Source organism: Balaenoptera acutorostrata, chromosome 5 (genome assembly GCF_949987535.1).
Source record: "Balaenoptera acutorostrata chromosome 5, mBalAcu1.1, whole genome shotgun sequence".
NCBI lineage: Eukaryota > Metazoa > Chordata > Mammalia > Artiodactyla > Balaenopteridae > Balaenoptera > Balaenoptera acutorostrata.
In genome coordinates, this window is record NC_080068.1 from 138,993,051 (window position 1) to 139,011,371 (window position 18,321).

Consider the following 18,321-nt stretch of genomic DNA (forward strand, 5'->3'; position numbering starts at 1 on the left):
CGGCCTAAACAGCATCACAGTGTTTAAGTCAGATAGATTACCATCCCTGGAGGAGGATAAAGTGGGTCCAATTCCAATGTCTTCATCCAGAAGAGGCAGAGCTCCATAAAGAGTCTAGCTTTGAAGCACATCTTTTATGCTTATATTGGCTAAAAATATTTTGCAAAGCCAAAATAGAATTCAATCTCTATTTATGAGAAAAGTAACCATTATTTGCATTCTGGGTCCAAACTTTCTCTTATTTGTACCAGAGATTCCAGGAGATCAGGAAGCATGGTGGAGAGGAATAGGAAAATGGGGATGGGAGGGAGGGAGTGTCAAAGGCAGAAAGCAGAAAAATAATTAGAAGACCCATCCAAATTTCTACTGCTCTGTTAGCTGATGGGTTGTCATTTCAGCCCAGATGCTTTAAGAGATTCAAAAGATTTAGAATTCTCATGTAAAAGAGTTGGGGGGGGAGAAGTGTGAAAGTATCATGTTATGTCTTTTTATATGCTTACAATACAAATAGTCAAAGCAAAAAGTGTGTGTGGGGGGGGGGGTATGTCTGACAGGAGAAACCCTGTCTGACCATATTGAACAGATGGGTATGAAAAAGAAGAGCCTATAGATAACGACTCTACCTTATGGGTGGTCTGCATTAGCACAGCAAGGGAAAGGGACTCATGTTTCTGCATCATGAATAATGTATACAGCACACTGAGCAATGCAATCTCTCTTTAATTGTATTTCTTTCGCCAACAGAAATATCAGAGACAAAACTCTAGAACTTAATAAGCACATATTTTGTCACACATGGAGGAATTTGAGTCCAAGGGTACTATGAAAATATTAAGTATGTTTGTCCCTTCCCAACATTACAGTCACAAGATAGAAGAGTTTAGCATAAGGACAACTATAATGCCAGCAGTGTCACTGCATTACATTGGAGCATGAATTCTTCATGACCATCTAGGTAGGTTTAAGTGGCTGGACACCAAGAGGGTTTCAAAGATCAAAAGGCAATTATGTCTTCTATATTTTTCTGTGCAAAGCATAAACTGGGAGTATTTTGCTGTAACTCAGCAATCCTTTAATTTGCAAGAAGAACAAAAAAGATATCTTTCTGTTCAGGTTACAATTATACTCATCCTACTGATGTCTATCTCAAGAAAGAAGGTGCATAATTAAGAAGACTCTTGAGACATTAAAAACAGGGCTACTTACCTACAATGTCCCTAACAGTTCTCCCAGACTTCTGAAAAGCTTCACTTCATCCTTATGCTTCCCAAATTCTATTTATTAGAGTAGAGTTTTGTAAATCCATAAATCTCCTGAAATTGCCTGCTAAAATGTGCAATTCTTGTGTGAGCTTGTGATATTTTCCTGGGGACAGTGGCTAGGGCTCTCATCAGATTCCCAAAAGGATCTCTGAGCACACTAAAACTAAGGCACTGGACATTTCTTTGGTTAATAAGCTCTTCAAATGCAAATTACCCTTGGAAGGTTAGTGATGCCTTTTACACAAACAGTTCCCAAAGGCTGGTAGGCGTGTGGCCTGTGCTTGCAGAAATTTTTTACCAATCTGAAGCCTCCCTCTTAAGTACATTTCTGATGACTCCAGGTTGGGAGAATGGGGCGCCCAGGTTGCACAGACCTATGTGTCAGCAGATGCCGCATGATGCTTGCTCTGTAGTCTGTTTTTGGAAAATGTGCTAACCAGACACCCTGCTTACAGCTTAATTTCTCAGATTTCTCACCAGCCTTGCAAAGAGAAGTTGCAGAAAAGGAATGGGCAACTTGAGGGCAATACTTCCTGAGCTCCTCTTAGTTTACCTAGAACATTTCAAATTGATCTGAACAAGTTAAAAAACATAGCTTACCATTTTGTCAAGCTCCTCCAGGCAAAATTTGGTATTTGACAATGACTATTTCAAAAAAAAAAAATGTCCCAGATCATGTTAGACAATCTTCATCTCTTAATGTGGATTGCTCAGTTGCCAATTTTACATGTAACTTATAAAATAAAAATGAATGTTGTAATTTTATTACATTCTATCCTTTAAAAAATATCCTTTTTTTTTAACATGTCAGTATGAAGTTGCCAACTATCTTCTATTAGGCTGAACTATCTTCTGTTGTAAGATTATATCCATCCTAATTTGAAGGTAATAAGCTACCCTTTAGTTTACAAAATTCTGGTGATAGAAGTTGAATAGAAAAGATGGCAATTCAAAATTTTTAAATTTCTCTTATTCATAAAATCCAAAAGCCTAGCATTGATTTATACCATAGTGTAAATTTACTTATCAACTTGATTTCCTACTTAGAGAGGGCAGAATGCTCTAAGGAAGTGAAGGCAGTGGGGAACAGGATGAAGAGAAGTGGAGATGTCCTGAAGGGTTAGAACCCTAAGGGAGAGTTGGTATAGGTAGAGCATTCTTATGGGCTTGCGAGAAGTCAAGGGCAGTATGAGGGATCTGGGCACCTGGATGCAAAACGGGGAGTACGCAGGCCCCCATAACAAATTCTATCTCTTTTGTCATGTTATCGATGGCGTTCCCTGGCTGTCAGGATATACTTGTGGTAATCACTGCTAAACAAAGTTAAAAGCCAATGTCTGCACTTGCAAAGACACCGTGCAAGTGTTATATTTTATGTAAATGTAAAAGTTGAATTCAGAAAAGATTGTTTGACATGCTTATTTATGGAGAATTCTGAATTTTTGTTTTATTTTACTTGTTTAGGTCTATCCCTCTAGAGCCCCAGAGAGATGCCACTTAAGCACATCTAATAGAAACCTCCTATGATCTTGCCTCTACATTTCACTTGGGCCCAGTGACATGGCCACAGGACATGGAACTTCCCCATAGATACAATTCCTGCCTTTCCGAAGATTGTCTCAAACATCCCTTGACTCCTACAGCAAATATTTATTGGGAATGAGTTAGGTATATCCACCTCCACTAATTCAAATGACTCATATTCACCAGCCAAACAAGGATATCAAATTTTTAAATACCAAAGGTCACGTTTATATTAAGTGGAAAAAAAAATTTTTTTTTAATTTCTAAAAGCCCTGGCAGAAGCCTGGCTTTTTTTTTTTTTTCTTTTCCTTAAGAATTGTGACCATCCATCTGAGAAGTGACCACTCACCCAGTGGCCTGCTATTGAAATCTCTCTGGGACACTCAGTGCCTTTCGGTTTACAACAAAGAAAGGTTCATTCTGTAGCTACATAAAAGAATCTTCTAATAAAAAAGCTTCTTACATGTCTCAAAGGAATATTGGAAGGATGAATTAGATAATGCCTTCAAAAAGGCACTTTTAAAAGGTGCCTTGGAAATAGAAGATGCTATCACTATTGTCATTTTATTATAGACAATAATGTTACTTGTTTTTCTTGGAAAAGCTACCTTTCCATCAAAAAAAAAAAAAAAAAAAAGCCAGAAAACAAATATCCTAAAAGCTGCTGTTTTGTGGACTTAAAAATGTATTTGTGGCTAGATGAATATTTCCCTTCTCCCTTCCTCCCCTCTAAGTCCAAGCAACCCCATGGGACCTGAGATTTCTGTAGTCAAGGTTGGGAGAATTGAGACAGACAATAGCAATATGTAAGCAGAAAACAGCAGAGAACAAAATTACAGAAACTTATCGTAAGAGGACACATTTGACAGCATACAATTCGAACTCTTTGCTATACTAGTGGAAGACATGGACCCAGAAAAGTTAAGCCACATTCCAAACATTACACAGCTAGTTAGGAACAGAATCATTGTAGTCCTAAAACATAACCAAACGGCTAGAAGGAGAAAAGGACATCCCCCATGCCTGTTTCAGCATCACCATGGTCCCAGAAGCTGCCTGATACTCAAGTCCATCAAGAGGGCATCCAAGCTTTGATGCTCTACAGCATGGGGGTTATGAACTGGAAACCCTCAAGTCTGGTCACCCAGGCTCTTTCCTAACCCCACCCTACTCCCTAGCTCGGTAACTTGGAGCAAAGAATCTCTCCAAGCTTAATTTCCCTCAGCTGTAAGAGTGGATATTATCAGTACTTACTCACCAAAGGGTTGTTGAGAGGATTAAATGTGACTACAAAGACACGTTTAACACAGTCTAATGATAACTGTTGACTTTAATGTCTCTAGATAGCAAAATTAAATGAGGATTAAAAGAGAAATGCATATAAAGTGCTCAGCTCAATGCTTGACACCATAAGTGCTCAACACATTTGGGGAAGTATTACTTCATACTCTGGCACAGGCGTCCATTCAGCAAGCGTTTGTTGAGTCCTTCCTTCCTAGGTGCCGGGAACTACCCTACGCCTTAGGATTCTACTACCTGAACTCAAATGCTGACAGTCAAATGGAAGAGACAGACATGTGGTTGAATAAAAGCTCTATATCAGAGCTGGACAAACACAACCCACGGGCCAAACCCATGCCCGTTTTTGTATGGTCCCGGAACTAAGCATGATTTTCACATTTTTAAATGTTTGGGGGGAAAAAAATCAAATGAAGAAGAATATTTCATGACATCGAAAGAGTCCATGAAATCCAAAGCTCAGAATCCATAATTAAACTTTATTGGAGCACAGCCATGCTCATTCATTTAGATATTGTCTATGACTACTTACACCCAGCAGCCAAGTTGAATGGTTGCAACCGAGACCATATGGCTGGCAAAACTGAAAATGTTTACTATCTGGCCCTTTACAGAAAGCTTGCCAACTCCTGCCCTATGTCTTGGTAAATACTATAATATATATGTGTGCTGAAGGATGCTATAGAAGCATGTGGTAGGGGACAGGGGCGCCTAACTGTGTCTGGGAACTTGTGGAAGCTTCACTAAGGAACTGAGTCTTAAAAAATGAGTAGGAGTTTGCCAGATGGAAAAAGGTACATGGATGCATAATGGTTCAGAATCACACAGAGCAAGAGAGGTTCTGGGAAAATAGCAAGACACTGGGTGCTTCTTTAAGTTAACTCTGACCTTACTGTCCTAACAACATCCACAAAATGCCATCACTATATGTCCCTGTGCAAGAATGAATTAGGTTTCCAACGGTCTAGTAATCTCCAGAACATTGTCCTTAATGCCAGAACAATCCTCTTCTCTCAGAAAAATCACATAGAACTTTTGATCCCTCTGAGGTTTTCAAGTTTCCGATGGAAATGAGATTTAATGGACTCATTATGAATACGTTCCCTCCCTGTGTCCATGTCCAGTCTCATTAGCATGTGTCACTGGGTTAATCAGTAACTGTGACGGGTTCTTACCACAGGTGTTAAAACCGTACTTGGCTATAGGTTTAAGGAGCACTGAGACATGTGATCCACGAATTTAAAAAGAGTAGAGAGAAAAGAAAATAAACAAGAGAAGGGCAGGACTTAGCAGGTGGCACCAGAATGACACCTGGTAACCTGGGAACGGCTGGCACAAGGATGTTAAAGTCTTCCGATCCTGGCTCCAGAAGGTGAGCAGCACGGACAACCAGAGACATTCCTGAAACTTGGGACATGGAGGAGGAATAAATGGCAGATACAGTAGTGACGTCAGTCACCAAGGCCGGTGACTGGCACTGGCTTCACTCAGTGAAGTCAATCAAAGGCTCTGCTCTTGTAAACTAAGAGGCTGCTGTAAACTTGAAATCATATGGCAGAAACTAAGACAGAATCCAAATGTGAAATTCATACCAAAACAAAACCCAAAACAAACAAAAAACTCCAACAACCCAGAAAAAAACAAGTATCAGTTTACTTCTCCTCTCTGACTTGGAAAGGTCGATTGATTAATGGTCAGTCCACCACCCAGGGCAGCTCTACTCCCCAGCCCTTCCCATTCCCACACAAGGCCCAGCAGTTCACCCCCAGCTCTGCCAGGTACCCCAATGCAGCCTTGAGCACCCCTACCTTCCTCCACCCAAACTTCATCCATCCAACAACATGCTGATTGAGCTCCTCTAAGAGGCTAAGTGCTGGGGATACCATACTGAACAAGACAGAAGTCAGCCGGCTCTCACAGAGCTCTCTGCAGAGCAGGGAAGACAGGTGTGATGGTCAATGAACCAAATCCTCTGGAATGAGACAACCAAGGGGCCTAATAGAGCCAAGTGGGCGGTGGTCCACAGTGAGGAGGAAGGGAGAATAGACCACTCCCCGCTGTGGGCAGTCCCTCCCAGGCCCCTAAGCAGCATGATTTGTGTCCCATTGTTTGGTAGCCTTGACCAAACAACTCTGGGCGTACAGCCACGTGGGCAGAAGAGCTGTGACAAGGAGACAAATCCAAGCCACATGTAGGATACAGTCCTCAAAACCCAAAACAATCAATCTCCCAGGCCCAGATCTCCCTCACCTAAGATGGGTGCTTTCCCAGAAGTCTCCTCGGTGCCCCTGCAAATAGACTTCAGTGGGCATCCCCTCCAGGTCAGCAGAGAAGCCCAGACACGTCTGCACACCAGCAGGGAACCCCGCTTGTGTACTTTCTTGGGAAGCTACACAGCTCCCAAGAAAATAAATTGAAAATTTCAATTCGTCCAGCCCCTGGTTCATTAGCTATGTTGGACATGCCTGAACCATGCTTAGAAGCAAACCAGTATCCCAGCTACAGAGAGACAAATGTCACTAAGTGACCCTGGACGCAAAGAAATTGCACGGTTTGGATTGCTGGGATCCACGTTGAATCCATATTGCATATTTACCATCCTCCAAGCAATGTTCGCACCATAAATCAGGCTCTAGCACTTTGTAGAAATGCTTTCAGGCACAAAGTATCTCATTGTTACGTTCCTCACCCACAAACAGTGCATTTTTTTAAACACAGAGCCAAAGGCAGCAAACCATTCAACTAAATAGGGAAATGCTCTTAATGCAACAAGTATTCTCCATGCTACCAAACTTCAATAAAGTCAGAGGGAAAATACATTTCCTTTGTCCTCAATAGAAAGAATGCACGTAAGTTTGAGAAAAGCTGAGGAACCCACTTCTAACCTCTCTCACAAAAACAATCAAACTGCCTGCTCTTTGTCAAGAATGACTACATATAAATCTCCTACAATCTAAGTGAGTAATATTATTATTTTAATATTTATGTGTGTGCCAAAAGTATACACAGCCTAAGGACCTTTACAATCAAATGTATAAATAAAAGAAGAAGGAAAAACTTCAGATGAAACCCAGAGGTGGAAATGGGAATTCGAGTTGGAATGCTTCAGTCAGCACGTGCACTGTCTCTGGCTTTGAGAATGTAAAAGGAAAGATGGTTATAGAAAGAAGGACAAAGAAGAGTATAAAAAAGAGAAAGGAGACAGTGAATGACCACTTAGAGAGTGAAGTGCTGTCTCTCCCCCTGGGCTCCATCACTTCAGCTAATACACAACAGAAACTCCTTCCCAAGGAGACCCAGAGTAAAGAGAATACAGCAAAGGGGGTTAGTTTCAGGTGGCGGTTGAGAGTGTGGTCTCTCAGATAAGATTGGGTTCAAATCCTGGCTCTCACAGGTGTGTGATTCAGATCAAGGTCCTTCATCACCTCTGTAAGCCTCAGTTTCCTCATCTGTAAGGCAGGTGAACAATAGTAACAATAGCATAGGACTTAGAGTCGTAGGGTTACAGAAAGATTCAATGAAATAATAAAGAAAGCACAGTGCCCAAAATAGAAAAAAAAACTAAATAAATCTTATTTATACTGATTTTTAATAAATATATTTGTCTTCACCTTGAAGAAGGAAGAAAGTGGTTGAATGGTGCAGTGAGGGACCTCCTGGCGGTTGTCCTAAAGGCCTTGGTTTTGGCGTCACCACCAGGTAATTCATCTTACCACTCTGGAGCCAATTTCTTCATAGAAAACAAAAATGTTGGATTAAACTACCCTAAAGCTCGCTTATATCCTCAAAAGAATTCCATGAGAACTATTTGAGACTAAAATCAATAAGTTCCACAAACATATGGACACCAAGGGGGGAAAGCAGTGGGAGATGGGGGTTGTGGTGTGATGAATTGGGAGATTGGGAAAAAAAAAAAAGAAAAAAAAAATTAGAAAAAAAGTGTAGGTTAATAATTTTTCAGTGTTTCTTTTTCTAATATGAGATCTTAAGGCTTTCAATGTGCCTCAACAGATTGTTTTAGCTGCTTTCTGCAAGCAACTTTTTGTATCCCAGAAGTTTTACTATGTGGTATTTACATTGTTATTTATTTCAATATACTTTCTAAATTTGCTGTAAAAAAGAAAAAAAAATCAATAAGTTCCTATCTAACTCACGTTTCTTGCTGAAATGCCAAGCACCATATGGGCTCTCTTGCTCTCTGTAATCTGGACTCAGCGTTGCCACAAATCAAATCATGTCTCCTGAGACACCAATGACAAATTTAGACTAGAGTGTGGGTGTTTGTCCTGTCCCCCAAAAAGAGCTACAAGAAGGGGCCAATCTCTTTCTTCCTGTACTTCAACAGCAGTCACAAGAAGCCCAGGCTCTCTTTGTTCTGAAAGCCACTCGACTTGGTATTTTTCCAGGGGTGAGGTGGTAACCATTACCTTCATCCTCTGGGGGGGGGGGGGGGGGGAAATACCCAAGGCCTAGAATTATGGAAATAGATCATTTTACTTTGTGACGTTTCCCCAAATCTGATATCACTGAAATAAAAAATACAATTCTTACTCTGAACAATAATAATGAGGTTGAAACTATATGAGTAATTACAGTCAAAGGAATCATGGAAACCATCTTTTCTAAGAAAATATCTAACAATGGGTGATTTCTGAAGCCCAGGGTTGTGGTTCTGAGTGGCATACATGCAATTTTGAAATACCTCTTTGCTCCTATGTCTCATAACCATCAATGCAATACTCTTGCTCGTTTGATAAGAGGCTAGATATGGTTTCATTTCCTTAGTGTTTCACAAGCATTTTGAAATCCCGTAACAAAGGGAGATATGAAACGGATGTATGAGATTTATCTGAAATCCAATTGTGTTTAATCATAATACTTCTTATAGAAATCCCCCTTGTATAAGATCATATGTGATATATTTATACAGCAAAATACAGTAGCCACAATAAATGATGTGAGTGATTACTTAAGCTGCAGGTATTAATGTTGTCCTCTTCTGCCTTTCCTCTGGCTATCTGAGTCCCTTTTAAGCCTAGCTCATTTCTATGTAATCCACAACCCTTTGGTTGAATGTGCTGCTTCTCTCACGTAGAAATTAAATTAAATTCCCTAACATCTAGACACAGTACAGAAACCAAGAGAAAACCAATTCTGTAGGTCTCCATTGTGTTTATAATAATAGATGTTGATTTTTCTTCAGTTTCAGTTACTGAAGAGCAGTTCCAATTTTTGAGATATAGTACAGAAAATAAAAAATAGTTCTGTCATATCGTACTTTATCATAGTGACAAGCAGATTGGATGGCATGATACTGGTAAAAGAACATGGGTATAAACCAGAAATCTGGGCTTCCATCCTGAGTCCGACATTTCTTATGTGTGTCTGAGACCCAGCCAGCCCATCTGTAAAGTGAGAGACCGGATACTCCCCCCATAAGACCATTATAAGGATGACATGAAGTAATTTAGATCAGTGAAAGAGCACTATGCAAATATTAGCTGTGATTCTGTAATTTAATCAATGCCACCTCAAATCCTTTGTGAAAAGAGGTGGAATGATTCAATGGATGGAGATAGAGAGATAGATACATCTATACATCCACACATCCATATGTAGATACAGAGATACATAGATATATAGAATGATGGATGGATGGATGGATGGATGGATGGATAGGTAGGTAGGTAGGTAGATAGATAGGCAGATAGATAGGATAGGGTCTGAGAAACAGAACTAATAATAAATAATAATTCCCAATACATGTATGACATTTTATCCTTATAAACTACACTTTTAAAAGTCGTGCAGTCTCTGCACACAGCTCTGTACCAGGGCACCCCCCAGCTAAGAGGATGTGTGGGGAACACAGATCACATTCCACTCACAGAGGGCAAATCCTGGGACAAAACTGTGTCTGCCTGGATGTGGGAACACCTTTTCCTCATTTTCACAAAGCCCTCCTATAGACTAGCAGTGAGCCTGATAAGAATTATTGCATTAAACCCTCAAACAGTTCTGAAAGATATTATGGCCCAACTCTTACAAATTAGAAAACTGAGACTCAACTGAAACGAATTGTCCAAGGAATTAAAGCATGAATCAAGGTCTTCTGACCCCCAAGCCAATGCTCTCTTTAGTACACAGTGGAAACCTACGAGCAAACCAAGTAAGCATTAAGCAGACTGATACAAAGCTGGACAAAATATGACAAAAACTCAACCACAAGTTAACTTTTTACTCTGCTCATCTCCACCAACAGATCCTGAATCCACAAAAGAGGGAGATTTATGTCAAGACCCTAGAACACAAATCTACAACAGACACAACCTCCACCACATACAACACAACATACAATCCTTTCCATCAGAATGCTTTTAATATAAGTAGAGGAAACAGACAGACAGCTAAATAAACACAATGCACTATTAATAGGAGATAGAAATGCAATGTGTTTTCCAGTGTGTATCTCTAAACGATGGGCGGGGTTCAGATAAATGCTCTCTAGATGGGATGAGGTGGGTCTGCAGACCTGATGGGATTGGAAGTTGGGAGGGTGGCCTGGAGGTGTGTGATTAAGACCTCTTTGTGGTGTAACTGTCAGGGCATACTGGCTGACCTGGTCACCGAGGGTGAGGAATCAGGCACAGCATCTGCAGCCTGCAGGTGGGGATGAGCAGGAAAGACCCAAGGGGTACAAGCTGAAAGTTGAACAGAGCAGATCAAAGCATGTAAACTGGAGAAATGGATATCAATGACCCACTGATGGAGGCAAATGATCAGGGATCCAGGAAGAATGAGAACAAGGAACGACATGTGAGTAAGAGGGAAGTCTGAACAACTGGCAGAAAAGGGGGTGTACCGTGCACTCTTAAATATATTCTTACTGTGCATGAAAAATGAACAATAAGAAGTTTCATTGAAAGGATCAAGTTCAGAAGGGACAAGAGGACCTGAGCCCTGGAGCTCTGGAAGGCCAAACAGTGAACAAACCAAATATTTATATGGACAAATCTTCAGCTTGTGGCTATGTAAGAGTCCAGTAGCCCTGGGTAGGATGAGGTCTTCAAAGACTATGGTCAATGGAGCTACAAAGTAGAAAAATTATAGAAACATAGGGGATTTCCTTGGTGGTCCAGTGGTTAAGACTCTGCACTCCCAACGCAGGGGGACCAGGTTCGATCCTTGGTCAGGGAACTAGATCCCACACGCCGCAACTAAAGATTCCACACGCAGCAACAAAGATCCCGCGTGCTGCAACTAAGACCCGGCACAGCCGAATAAATAAATAATTTTTTTTTTTTTAATTACAGAAACATAAAGGGGAAAATCTAGGACACAGTAGAGTGGCATTCATTCACTCATTTATTCACTCAGCAAACTTCACTGGTGCCCATTACTAATAGGTAGTAGTAATAGTAGAAGTAGCAGTAGTAGCAGCAATAGCTGACACTTACACTTCTCCTATGCCACACATTGTTCTAGGGACTTTTAAATCGTTTAACCCTTGTGAGCATTCCTATTTTTATAGAGGAAGAAACTGAGGCACAGAGAGGTTAAATAGTTTGCCTGAAGTTATTCCGCTAGTGAGTGGTACCAGCGGGATTTAGGCCCAGGATCTCTGGACCCCGAGTCCATGCTCACATTTTTAACAATGATAACAGCCTGCTAGGTACATTCTGGCTCTCTGCCAGCTTCCACAGCTGTAGTAAGACCTGCCTCCTTTTCCTAAAGGAATTTGTCATCCAGTGGAAGTTCTGGTAGAGCAGTAAATAGCATCACAGAGGCGAAGGTCCCATGTAAAGCTTCAGTCAGTCACAATTTTCCTGGGTAGACCCAGATTTTTCTCGCCCTCCTTTGGGTCCCATCCATGGAAAGCTTGCCAATCATGGAAGCTTAACCATGGCATTAATCAGAGGGACGAGAGAGAATCAAACCTCCCAAACACTCGTCTACCTTTCGAATAATAGATTTGAATTATGCACATTTGGTTTGAGCACTTAGCAGGTATCTGGAATCTATTTCTGGTTTACCTGAATCCTTCAACAAAAAAAGAGTCTAGAATATCCTATAGTTTGCCATTAAATGAATATAAGCCTCTACCAGGAAACTGTTTTACATAAGATGTTCTCTATGAAAGTTAAATGGTCTTTAAGAAGAAACTCTCAATATTTGTCTGTACTCAAGATTACTTATGAGCACATTGTAAGAATACCGATAAGAAAAGTGACACACGTGTTTCCGAAAATGTGCAGGAAAGTTCAAAGGCATTCAAACTGCTTTGTTTCCAAAGCCCACTGATAGGCACTGTGGCTTCTGACTGCAGCGTTTACAGAGCCCTTGACAAAACAGCTCTTGAGCCCATGTGTGTCTGGCACACTGATGCTATAAAAGATTGTTACTGAAGGTTTTTTGGTTTTGTTTTGTTTTGTTTTGTTTTTTTCGGCTGAGTTTTATGGTTTTATTAACACAAACAAAATGTGCACACGAGCTGCCTATTCGTTTTCTTGCTGCGCAGCCTGGCGTTGGGACCCGTGACTCCGATGGTCTGCTGGGCTGCTCTTTCCACAGTGGCTTTGCAGTTCTCGGGGGAGACACTGCGAGCAACCTCAGCACAGTAAGATTTGTCGCACATCAGCAGCACTTCAGGCTCCTTGACCTTGTGGACCAGGAACTTGCGGAAGCCGCCGGGCAGCATGTGCTTTGTTTTCTTGTTGCTCCGGTAACCGATGTCGGGCATCAAGATCTGGCCCTTGAATCTCCTATGCACCCTGTTGTCAATGGCTCTGGGTTTCCACCAGTTCTGCTTACTTTTGGCATATCGGTCTGACTGGTTCCGGATGAACTTCTTGGTCCTTTTTTTTTTTTTGGATGATCTTGGGCTTCAAGAGGGGTCTGAGGGCGGCCACGACGCCGAGTAGGAGACGGCTGCCACCTCCTTAGGCAGCGCCGAGGAAGAGCGCTGCTGAAGTTTCTCTATTCTCTTTAAATAAACTGTTGCAGTTACTTATTGCTGCATAACAAATCACCCTAAAACACAGGGGCTTAAAGCAACAAACAAAACTTATTTTTGCTCATGAATCTGCAACCCGGGCAGTGCTCAGCAGGGACGGCTCTTCTCCACCCGGCTCAGCTCCATTCTGATTGGATATGCCTCTTCATCTCCAACACGTGGTCTCTACCGTATGGCAGCTTCAAGGTGGCCAGATTTTTCGCAGGTGGGCTCGAGGCTTCCCAGGCATCTGTCCCAGGAGAGAGAGCCAGGGGGGAGCTGTGTTGCCTTTCACAGATGGCCTTGCTTCAGAAGCCACGTAGCCTTACCTCTGCCACGTTCTGTTAATCAAGGGTGGCCATCCCAAGGCCAACCCAGGTTGAAGGGGAGGGGAAAATAGACTCCACCTCTTGTGTGGGAGTGAAAATGTTTTGCAAAAATCACAGGGGATGGAAAATATTGCTCCTGTGATTTTTGATGCAGTCTAGCATGTGAACCCACGGGAAGAATGTGTTTCAGTCTATACCAGGAATGAATGTGGTGTTAACCAAGAAAATGTCAGCTGAGCTCATGAAACTATGGGTCCTGTTTCTCTTCTTTTCCATTGGCTTCCAGAAAACTCATTGGCAAATGTGTTGCCTTCCTCCAGCCAGATCCCTTGGCAAACTTCATATTCAATAACTTACCTTGTCGTCATTTTATTTTCCTACCATTAGTTTCCCTCTGCTCCAATTTTCTTCACTTTTAAAACACCCTGTTGTTGTATATGTGTTTTGCTAAGCTGTCTTAAACAAAGCGAGAAATGAATTTTTAAATACTCTAAGAAACCCAGAGAACCCACACAATAGGAAATATATCCAGTAAAAAAAAAAGAGAGTGGCATGGACATATATACACTACCAAACGTAAAATAGATAGCTAGTGGGAAGCAGCCACATAGCACAGGGAGATCAGCTAGGTGCTTTGTGACCACCTAGAGGGGTGGGGTAGGGAGGGTGGGAGGGAGACGCATGAGGGAAGAGATATGGGGACATATGTATATGTATAGCTGATTCACTTTGTTATACAGCAGAAACTAACACACCATTGTAAAGCAATTATACTCCAATAAAGATGTTAAAAAAAAATAAAAATAAATTTAAAAAAAAAGATACCAAGAGAGTATAAACCTCACTAATAAAGAAGTGCATATTAAAACAAGGCATTTTTTTACTTATAATTTAATGTGGATCCTAAGCCCAAGGTTTAGTTCTTCACTGGTACTGTGAATTTTCAAAACTATTTTCTTTCCTTTAGTCAGGGATAGGGATTGGCATAGGAATAATGAGATCAGTACTTGTATATGTACCTGGGAGAACTGTAAACTTGCGCAGTTGTTCTCACAAAATAATGTGATGATATTTACTAAATGCCATAAACTCTGATCCAGTAAGATTTCTTCGGGGTTCTAGAATAAGGAAATAATCCAAATTCTGGGAAATCTGTATTACATATTAGGACATATGCATTTCCTATATACATTGGAATGTCATCTCAGCTTATCTTTTTTTAAAAAAAAAAGCTGTGATCAAATATACATGCATAAAAATTTACCATTTTAACCAATTTTAGGTGCACTGTCAGTGGCATTAAGTATGTTCACACTGTCGAGCAACCATCACCAGTATCCATCTCCAGGACTTTTTCATCATTCTCAACATAAACTCTGTACCCATTAAACAATAACTCCCCATTCCCCCCTCTCATCAGCTCCTGGTAACCACTATTCTATTTTCTGTCTCTAAATTTGACTAATCTAGGTACTTCACATAAGTGGAACCATGTAATATTTGTCTCTCAGTGTCTGGCTTATTTTACTTAGCATAATATTTCAAGGTTCATTCATATTGTAGCATGCATCAGAATTTCATTCCCTTTTTAAGGCTGAATAATATTCATATATATATATATATATATATATATATATATGGCATTTTGTTAATCCATTTGTTCATTATTGGGCATTTTGACTGTTTCTACCTTTTGGCTATTGTGAATAGTGCTAGTGTACAAATATCTGTTTGAGTCCCTGCTTTCAATTCTTTGGGGTATACACCTAGAAGTGAAATTGCTTCTATTTTGTATCAATGAAAAATTAGAAGCAAACATCATATACAACAAATAAGGAAATTGCTAACTAAATTTTGGCACATGTCCTTGATATCCTGTCTCCTTTTAAAATGAGGACCCTAGAGGCCGCACAGGCCGCCTTCCCAGGCCCCTGTTCTCCACGCCCCGCACTGTCGCCACCACAGCATCTGTCCTGCCACGTTGATCGTTTCCCCTGCGAGAGGAAATGATCCTCTGTCAGGATAAGGATTTTGTCTTCCATCTCTGGCCTCAATTCTTTAATAGCTGGCACATAATATGAGCATGATAAGTGTTGATTAGGTAAAAGAGGTTAGCAGGAAATAGCAGAGTCAAAAATCACCTCATAATAAATTTGATTCAGCTGTTTGTTGACTGACTGTGAAAACCTTATCAAGGACATGAACCTAGACTCGAATTTGGGGAATACAAAGTGAAAATCTTACAAGTGATAGGAAAGTCTTTGGAGGAGTGGGACTATACCTAGTATGTCACGGCACTAAAGTCAGTTCCTTTATTTTAGTGTTTAATATACAGCGAGAGTGTAAGATTCTTGAAAGATCTGGAATCTTTCAGGAGGGCCAGATGAATCTTTCTTACATGGAAGCATTCACACTTACACATTACTCTTCCCCTTTTATTCCAATGAACGTGCATACAAATATACACGCCTGCATTTTGAGATAATAAATATGTCCAGTATTCTAAAATGCCAGTGCTAATAAAGATTTAATAGCCATAATATATCTCACCCACTCCTAAGTCTGAAGAAATAAATTGGCTTTTAGTAACAGACATCAGTAATCCCAAGTCTTATTCAATCTAGGTCTTCCCTCTTTTCATTTACTACTGCATCCTCTTGAGAGTTGAGTGAGACCTTTATTCACTGTCACCTCCTCTGAGAAGTCTTCCCTGATCCACCCCATCCTGGAGCACATCCATCACTCTCTCCCTCCTTCCATTGCTTTACTTACTCTTCCTGTCATTGATTGCCACCAGACATGCCACCTGTTTGAGCTTTCCTTTGTTTCTTTTCTGTCCCTCACTTAAGAAGGTACATTCCTTGAAGGCAAAAGCTTTTATCCACCCAGCACCTAAGAAACACCTAGAAAATAACAGCAATTCAATAAAAATTTGTGAAACACATCAAGAAACGCTTAATTAAAAAGTCAGGACCTAGAGAAGAGATCATAGGCAAAACATTCTCTGACATAAATAGCTGATTCACTTTGCTGTACAGTAGAAACTAACACAATATTGGAAAGCAACTATACTCCAATAAAAACTTAAAAAACAGAAATGAGCTATCAAGCCATGAAAAGACACGGAGGAACCTTAAATGCATATTACTAAGGGAAAGAAGCCAGACTCCATATTGTATGATTCCATCTATATGACATCTGAAAAAGGCAATACTATGGAGACAGTGAAAGAATCAGTGGTTGCCAGGGATGGAGGAGGGGGAAGACAGGGTAACTAGACAGAGCACAGAGGATTTTAGGGCAGAGAAACTACTCTGCATTATACTATAATGGTAGAAACATGTCATTATACATTTGTCTAAACCCACAGAATGTAGAACACTAAGAGCTGATTCACTTTGTTATAAAGCAGAAACTAACACTCCATTGTAAAGCAATTATACTCCAATAAAGATGTTAAAAAAAAAAAAAAGAGTGAACCATAATGTGAACTATGGACTTTGGGTAATTATGTATAACTCTGGTGGGGGATGATGGCGGAGGCTAAGCATGTGTGAGGGCAGGAGAATATGGGAACTCTCTGTACCTTCGTCTCAACCTTGTTGTGAACCTAAAACTGCTCTAAAAAATAGTGTCTTTAAAAAAACAAAACAAAACAAAACTCTACAAATAACAAATGCTGGAGAGGGTGTGGAGAAAAGGGAACCCTCCCACACTGTTGGTGGGAATGTAAATTGGTACAGCCACTATGGAAAACAGTATGGAGGTTCCTCAGAAAACTAAAAAGGGAATTACCATATTATCCAGCAATCCCACTCCTGGGCATGTATCCAGACAAAAATTAATCCAAAAAGATACATGCACCCCTAGGTTCATAGCAGCACTATTCACAATAGCCAAGACATGGAAATGTCCATCGACAGATGAATGGATAAAGAAGATGTAGTATATATATACAATGGAATACTACTCAGCCATAAAAAAAGAACGAAATAATGCCATTTGCAGCAACATGCAACATGCAGAGATTATCATACTAAGTGATGTAAGTCAGAAAGAGAAAGACAAATACCATATAGTATCACTTATATGTGGAATCTTAAATATGACACAAATGAACCTACCTATGAAACAGAAACAGACTCACGGACATATGGAACAAACTTGTGGTTGCCAAGGGGGAGTGGGTTGGGGGAGGGATGGAGTGGGAGGTTGGGGTCAGCAGAGGTAAGCTATTATATAGAGGATGGATAATAAACAAGGTCCTACTGTATAGCACAGAGAAATGTATTCAGTATCCTATGATAAGCCATAATGGAAAAGAATATTAAAAAAAGAATGTATATATATGTATAACTGAATCACTTTGCTGTACAGCAGAATTTAGCACAACATTGTAAATCAACTATACTTCAATAAAAAACTAAAATAAAATAAAATATACCATTTTTTAGAATATTACTCAGCCATAAAAAGGAACGAAATTGGGTCATTTGTAGAGACATGGATGAATCCAGAGACTGTCATACAGAGTGAAGTAAGTCAGAAAGAGAAAAACAAATATCGTATATTAACACATACATGCAGAACCTAGAAAAATGGTACAGATGAACCGGTTTGCAGGGCAGAAATAGACACACAGATGTAGAGAACAAACATATGGACACCAAGGGGGGAAGGTGGCGGGGTGGTGTTGGTGGTGGTGTGATGAATTGGGAGATTGGGATTGACATGTATACACTAATATGTATAAAATAGATAACTAATAAGAACCTGCTGTATAAAAAATAAATACAATAAAGTTCCAAAAAAATAAATTAAAAAAAGAATTTAAATAAAATAAAATTTACCATTTTAATTAAAAAAAAAAAAAAGCCAGGACCTAAATTATATATACAACACACACGTACGCATA

At 40.2% G+C, this 18,321-nt stretch overlaps 1 pseudogene; it reads right to left on the reverse strand.

Annotated features, from left to right (window-relative positions):
• Positions 1-12,549: 12,549 nt before the first annotated feature.
• Positions 12,550-18,321, reverse strand: part of LOC130708211 (60S ribosomal protein L32-like) — a 102,043-nt pseudogene continuing 96,271 nt past the window's right edge.